Source organism: Lonchura striata, chromosome 33, assembly GCF_050655825.1.
Source record: "Lonchura striata isolate lonStrDom1 chromosome 33, ASM5065582v1, whole genome shotgun sequence".
In the NCBI taxonomy this organism is placed as follows: Eukaryota; Metazoa; Chordata; class Aves; order Passeriformes; family Estrildidae; genus Lonchura; species Lonchura striata.
In genome coordinates, this window is record NC_140735.1 from 3,565,001 (window position 1) to 3,572,500 (window position 7,500).

Consider the following 7,500-nt stretch of genomic DNA (forward strand, 5'->3'; position numbering starts at 1 on the left):
GGCCGGACGACGGAAGGACGGGACCGCCGGGCCGGGGTGGGGATGGCCTTCACCCTTTTCTGCCCAGGGAACCCGTCCGAGCGTTCGAGAAAGGTGCCACCGGCTTTCGCCCGCCCCGCGGCTGGCGCGCTCTCTCTCTCTCTCTCTCTCTCTCGGCCTCTCTTTCTCTCCCCTTCGGAAAAGCCGGGGTACGGCACCGATCAACGGAAAAAAAAAAAAAAAAAAAAAAGGCACATGGCGTGCGCGGCCCACAAGGACCCGTGCTAACCACGGGCGCCGGGGGCCCGGGGGGGGGCGAGGCGCGCGCCGCCTTCTCGCTGCCCCCCCCCCTTCGAAACCCACCGGCATCGCTCGGCTCGGGGCTCGCTCGGCCCCCCGGCTCCACACAACCTCGGCTTTCGTGGGCCCGCACGCTTCTCGGTGCCGCGGCTTAGGGCCGCGAGAGGAAAAGGCCATCGGAGGCCGGGCGGGCGGGGCCCCCCACAGCACCCGCACACGCCCTTGAAAAAATAGCAACGGACCGCCCGGGGCAGAAGCGGGCTCGGTCGCCACGACCGAGGAAGGGCGAGGCGCCGCCGCCTCGCCCGCGACCTTCCGGGGGTTGCTCTCTGCCGGGGGCTTCGGTCCGTGCTAGGGCGGGCCGGCCACCGCGGCCGGCCCCTCTCTGCCCGCGAAAAAAACAGCCCGCCCGCAAGGCGGGTCCCCGGCTTAAGGCCGAGGAAGGGGGTGACTTCAACAGCACGCGCCGGTGGGACGGGGTGCCGCCACCCCGGCTCCACGGCTCATCGGGCGACCGCCGTCACCGAGCCCCTCCGGCCACGCGGCGAATGCCGAGGCCAGGCCGCGCGCCCCACCGCTGCCCTTCCGACACGGACACGCTGGCAAACAGGTCGGGAGCGGGGGAACCGGGCGCCGCCACCGCGGCGGGCTGGCCGGGCCTTGCTCGGGGAGGAGGCTCTCGGGCGAGGGCCGGGGAAAAAAAAAGCCCGGCCGCGTCGACCCCCGGCTGCCGGCCACTGCCACCGGACCGGCTGCCGGAAAAATGCCTGCCGGAGCGGGCCCCGGCTTAAGGCCAGGCGGAAAAGGGACGAGGCGCCGCCGCCTCACCTGCCACCGATCGTCCCAGGGGGGCCGCCCCCCCTTCAACCGGGCCGGCACGGCAGCCGACCGGAGCGGAGCAACACACACGCGGGGCTTCTCACCGCCTCGCTGCGGCCAGCGAGCGGCTTCTCGACACGGTCTTTCGGGCCGTCTCTCTCGGCTCTCGGCTCTCTCTCTGGTGGCCCTTCACACTGCCCATTCTCTTCTCTCTGGCTTCTCGGGCAGCTCTCCCCCCGAAAGAGCGCCCTGGGCAGGACGGGAACCGGGACCAAGCCACGCGGCTCACCCGGCCTAGGCGGCACTCGCTCTGCCCCGACGACCGCGCGGCGCGGCCGCCCTATCCTCCGCCTTGCGACGCAGGCACCCTGGAAACCTGCGGGGACGCGGCCCGTCACCTCGCTCCCAATATACGGAAAGATAAGTCCAAGGCCGCCGACGCCTCCAAGGAGACGAGTGGAAGTCGACCGGGAGGGTGCGCCAGCGCAGGCCGACCGCTACGTCGACATAGCCGGAGGCAGCCTGGAACAGCGACCCCTTGGTGAACTTCCGCAGGCGGCCGCGACACCAGGTCTACCCGGGCGGACGGAGACCAGGTCTACCCCGGCTCCGGGATACCAGGTCTACCCCGGCCGCCGGGTACAAGGTCTACCCCGTCTCCGGGATACCAGGTCTACCCCGGCCGCCGGGTACAAGGTCTACCCCGTCTCCTGGATACCAGGTCTACCCCGGCCGCCGGGTACAAGGTCTACCCCGGCTCCTGGATACCAGGTCTACCCCGGCCGCCGGGTACAAGGTCTACCCCGTCTCCGGGATACCAGGTCTACCCCGGCCGCCGGGTACAAGGTCTACCCCGTCTCCTGGATACCAGGTCTACCCCGGCCGCCGGGTACAAGGTCTACCCCGGCTCCTGGATACCAGGTCTACCCCGGCCGCCGGGTACAAGGTCTACCCCGTCTCCGGGATACCAGGTCTACCCCGGCCGCCGGGTACAAGGTCTACCCCGGCTCCGGGATACCAGGTCTACCCCGGCCGCCGGGTACAAGGTCTACCCCGGCTCCGGGATACCAGGTCTACCCCGGCCGCCGGGTACAAGGTCTACCCCGTCTCCGGGATACCAGGTCTACCACGGCCGCCGGGTACAAGGTCTACCCCGTCTCCTGGATACCAGGTCTACCCCGGCCGCCGGGTACAAGGTCTACCCCGTCTCCGGGATACCAGGTCTACCCCGGCCGCCGGGTACAAGGTCTACCCCGGCCGCCGGGTACAAGGTCTACCCCGGCTCCGGGATACCAGGTCTACCCCGGCCGCCGGGTACAAGGTCTACCCCGTCTCCTGGATACCAGGTCTACCCCGGCCGCCGGGTACAAGGTCTACCCCGTCTCCGGGGTACCAGGTCTACCCCGGCCGCCGGGTACAAGGTCTACCCCGTCTCCTGGATACCAGGTCTACCCCGGCCGCCGGGTACAAGGTCTACCCCGTCTCCGGGGTACCAGGTCTACCCCGGCCGCCGGGTACAAGGTCTACCCCGTCTCCGGGATACCAGGTCTACCCCGGCCGCCGGGTACAAGGTCTACCCCGTCTCCGGGATACCAGGTCTACCCCGGCCGCCGGGTACAAGGTCTACCCCGTCTCCGGGATACCAGGTCTACCCCGGCCGCCGGGTACAAGGTCTACCCCGGCTCCGGGATACCAGGTCTACCCCGGCCGCCGGGTACAAGGTCTACCCCGGCTCCGGGATACCAGGTCTACCCCGGCCGCCGGGTACAAGGTCTACCCCGGCTCCGGGATACCAGGTCTACCCCGGCCGCCGGGTACAAGGTCTACCCCGTCTCCTGGATACCAGGTCTACCCCGGCCGCCGGGTACAAGGTCTACCCCGTCTCCTGGATACCAGGTCTACCCCGGCCGCCGGGTACAAGGTCTACCCCGGCTCCTGGATACCAGGTCTACCCCGGCCGCCGGGTACAAGGTCTACCCCGTCTCCGGGATACCAGGTCTACCCCGGCCGCCGGGTACAAGGTCTACCCCGTCTCCGGGATACCAGGTCTACCCCGGCCGCCGGGTACAAGGTCTACCCCGTCTCCGGGATACCAGGTCTACCCCGGCCGCCGGGTACAAGGTCTACCCCGGCTCCTGGATACCAGGTCTACCCCGGCCGCCGGGTACAAGGTCTACCCCGTCTCCTGGATACCAGGTCTACCCCGGCCGCCGGGTACAAGGTCTACCCCGGCTCCTGGATACCAGGTCTACCCCGGCCGCCGGGTACAAGGTCTACCCCGGCTCCTGGATACCAGGTCTACCCCGGCCGCCGGGTACAAGGTCTACCCCGGCTCCTGGATACCAGGTCTACCCCGGCCGCCGGGTACAAGGTCTACCCCGGCTCCGGGATACCAGGTCTACCCCGGCCGCCGGGTACAAGGTCTACCCCGTCTCCGGGATACCAGGTCTACCCCGGCCGCCGGGTACAAGGTCTACCCCGGCTCCTGGATACCAGGTCTACCCCGGCCGCCGGGTACAAGGTCTACCCCGGCTCCTGGATACCAGGTCTACCCCGGCCGCCGGGTACAAGGTCTACCCCGTCTCCGGGATACCAGGTCTACCCCGGCCGCCGGGTACAAGGTCTACCCCGTCTCCGGGATACCAGGTCTACCCCGGCCGCCGGGTACAAGGTCTACCCCGGCTCCGGGATACCAGGTCTACCCCGGCCGCCGGGTACAAGGTCTACCCCGGCTCCTGGATACCAGGTCTACCCCGGCCGCCGGGTACAAGGTCTACCCCGTCTCCGGGATACCAGGTCTACCCCGGCCGCCGGGTACAAGGTCTACCCCGTCTCCTGGATACCAGGTCTACCCCGGCCGCCGGGTACAAGGTCTACCCCGGCTCCGGGATACCAGGTCTACCCCGGCCGCCGGGTACAAGGTCTACCCCGTCTCCGGGATACCAGGTCTACCCCGGCCGCCGGGTACAAGGTATACCCCGTCTCCTGGATACCAGGTCTACCCCGGCCGCCGGGTACAAGGTCTACCCCGGCTCCTGGATACCAGGTCTACCCCGGCCGCCGGGTACAAGGTCTACCCCGTCTCCGGGATACCAGGTCTACCCCGGCCGCCGGGTACAAGGTCTACCCCGGCTCCGGGATACCAGGTCTACCCCGGCCGCCGGGTACAAGGTCTACCCCGTCTCCTGGATACCAGGTCTACCCCGGCCGCCGGGTACAAGGTCTACCCCGGCTCCTGGATACCAGGTCTACCCCGGCCGCCGGGTACAAGGTCTACCCCGTCTCCTGGATACCAGGTCTACCCCGGCCGCCGGGTACAAGGTCTACCCCGGCTCCTGGATACCAGGTCTACCCCGGCCGCCGGGTACAAGGTCTACCCGGTCTCCGGGATACCAGGTCTACCCCGGCCGCCGGGTACAAGGTCTACCCCGTCTCCGGGATACCAGGTCTACCCCGGCCGCCGGGTACAAGGTCTACCCCGTCTCCGGGATACCAGGTCTACCCCGGCCGCCGGGTACAAGGTCTACCCCGTCTACGGGATACCAGGTCTACCCCGGCCGCCGGGTACAAGGTCTACCCCGTCTCCGGGATACCAGGTCTACCCCGGCCGCCGGGTACAAGGTCTACCCCGTCTCCTGGATACCAGGTCTACCCCGGCCGCCGGGTACAAGGTCTACCCCGGCTCCTGGATACCAGGTCTACCCCGGCCGCCGGGTACAAGGTCTACCCCGGCTCCTGGATACCAGGTCTACCCCGGCCGCCGGGTACAAGGTCTACCCCGGCTCCTGGATACCAGGTCTACCCCGGCCGCCGGGTACAAGGTCTAGCCCGGCTCCGGGATACCAGGTCTACCCCGGCCGCCGGGTACAAGGTATACCACGTCTCCTGGATACCAGGTCTACCCCGGCCGCCGGGTACAAGGTCTACCCCGGCTCCTGGATACCAGGTCTACCCCGGCCGCCGGGTACAAGGTCTACCCCGGCTCCGGGATACCAGGTCTACCCCGGCCGCCGGGTACAAGGTATACCACGTCTCCTGGATACCAGGTCTACCCCGGCCGCCGGGTACAAGGTCTACCCCGGCTCCTGGATACCAGGTCTACCCCGGCCGCCGGGTACAAGGTATACCCCGTCTCCTGGATACCAGGTCTACCCCGGCCGCCGGGTACAAGGTCTACCCCGGCTCCTGGATACCAGGTCTACCCCGGCCGCCGGGTACAAGGTCTACCCCGGCTCCTGGATACCAGGTCTACCCCGGCCGCCGGGTACAAGGTCTACCCCGGCTCCTGGATACCAGGTCTACCCCGGCCGCCGGGTACAAGGTCTACCCCGTCTCCGGGATACCAGGTCTACCCCGGCCGCCGGGTACAAGGTCTACCCCGGCTCCTGGATACCAGGTCTACCCCGGCCGCCGGGTACAAGGTTTACCCCGGCTCCGGGATACCAGGTGTAGCCCGGGGGGCCGGACAACGGGTCTACCCCGGCGCCCGGAGGAAAAGTCTATTCCGGGGCCATGGCAAGAGGTATTTCCCCATACCCGGGTAGTAGAGCGTTTCTCAATGGCCGGCTTTACCTTTTTTTGCCTGGTGGGGGTGGGGGGGGCGGGCGCGAGGGGGGGGGCTCGGTGTGGGTTTTTGTGGGGGGTGGGGGAATGTGCGTTGCGGGACTTTTGGTTCGAGTTTTCTGGGTTTGTTTTAGGAGTTACGGGGTTATCCCTTTGTTTTTTGTGGCTTGGTTCCCCTTGGTCTGGTTTGGGGTTCGGGTTTCATTTCCCGCGCTTCCCCTTTCCTCCCTTCTCGAAGAGAACGACTCTTCTGTTCCCTCGGCGCAAGAAACTGATCCGGAAAAGGAATTTTCTTGGCGAACTTTATTTCTTTCCCTCTGGTACCCAGAGCGATCCCAGACCAAGCTGACAGGCAGCCTGCGTCAGCCTGCCGTCGAAGCAGCGTCAGCAGCCCCCTCCGCCCGGGGTGCCGCGCAGCCCTACCCGGCCGAACGGAATTTCAGTGGGGCCAGCGCGCAAGGGAAGCGAGGGAGGGAGGGAGGGACGGGGGGGCGAGGGGGGGAAGGGAGGGAGAGAGAGACAGAGAGAGAGGGGCACGGTGACACACACGCCGGCTCCACACACTCGCAATCCGACGCCGCCCCCTCAGAGCCCGCCCATCGACGGTTGGGGGCGCCCCGCCTGAAGACTTTCCCCGCCTCCGCCCATCGACGGTTGGGGGCGCCCCGCCCTGCCCCATCAGACTCCCCGGCGCCGCTCGCAGACTACTTTCCCCACCCCCGTCGCCGTCCCCCGCCCGCTCTCTCCTCGGCCGGTTCGCACACCCGCAGCGGCGGGAGGGCCAGGAGCGGGCCGACACCGAGGAAGGCGGGTCCTTCGGCCAGCAGGGCCGGGGCCCGCGGCAGAGGCGGCCCCTTTGCCGAGAAGCCTTCTCTTCGGCTCTCGCCCAGCCTTCTGCTTTGACGGCCTTCTTTCCTTGACGCTCCAGCCCGGCCTGGCCCCGTCCGAGCCCGGGGCAGGACGGCAGCGGGGTGGGGGGGAGGGGGGTCGAGCGGCTGAAGGCAGTGAGGGATCCGGAGACGGAGGCAGGAGCCGGGCCGCTGTCGCTTTGGGCACGGAGGAGGCGGGAGCGCTGCCGGCTCCCAACGGCCGGCTCCTTCCCTCTCTAGACCGGCGCCGGGCGGCCGGAGGGTGGGTCGTGCGCGGGACAGCAGGTCCGCCCGGGACACCAGGGCGACAGGTCTGCCGCAGCAGCCGGGCGGCCGGAGGCCGGGCCCGGAGTAGGACGACAGGTCTACCCCGGCTCCCGGAAGACCAGGTCTACCCCGAGGCTTCCGTGCACCAGGTCTACCCCGGCTCCCGGAACACCAGGTCTACCCCGGCTCCAGGGGAACAGGCCTACCCCGGCGCCCGGAATTCCAGGTCTACCCCGGCTCCCGGAAGACCAGGTCTACCCCGGCTCCAGGAGAACAGGCCTACCCCGGCGCCCGGAATTCCAGGTCTACCCCGGCTCCCGGAAGACCAGGTCTACCCCGGCGCCCGGAAGACCAGGTCTACCCCGAGGCTTCCGTGCACCAGGTCTACCCCGGCGCCCGGAACACCAGGTCTACCCCGAGGCTTCCGTGCACCAGGTCTACCCTGGCGCCCGGAACACCAGGTCTACCCCGGCTCCAGGGGAACAGGCCTACCCCGGCGCCCGGAATTCCAGGTCTACCCCGGCGCCCGGAAGACCAGGTCTACCCCGAGGCTTCCGTGCACCAAGTCTACCCCGGCGCTCGGAACACCAGGTCTACCCCGGCTCCCGGAACACCAGGTCTACCCCGGCTCCAGGGGAACAGGCCTACCCCGGCGCCCGGAATTCCAGGTCTACCCCGGCGCCCGGAAGACCAGGTCTACCCC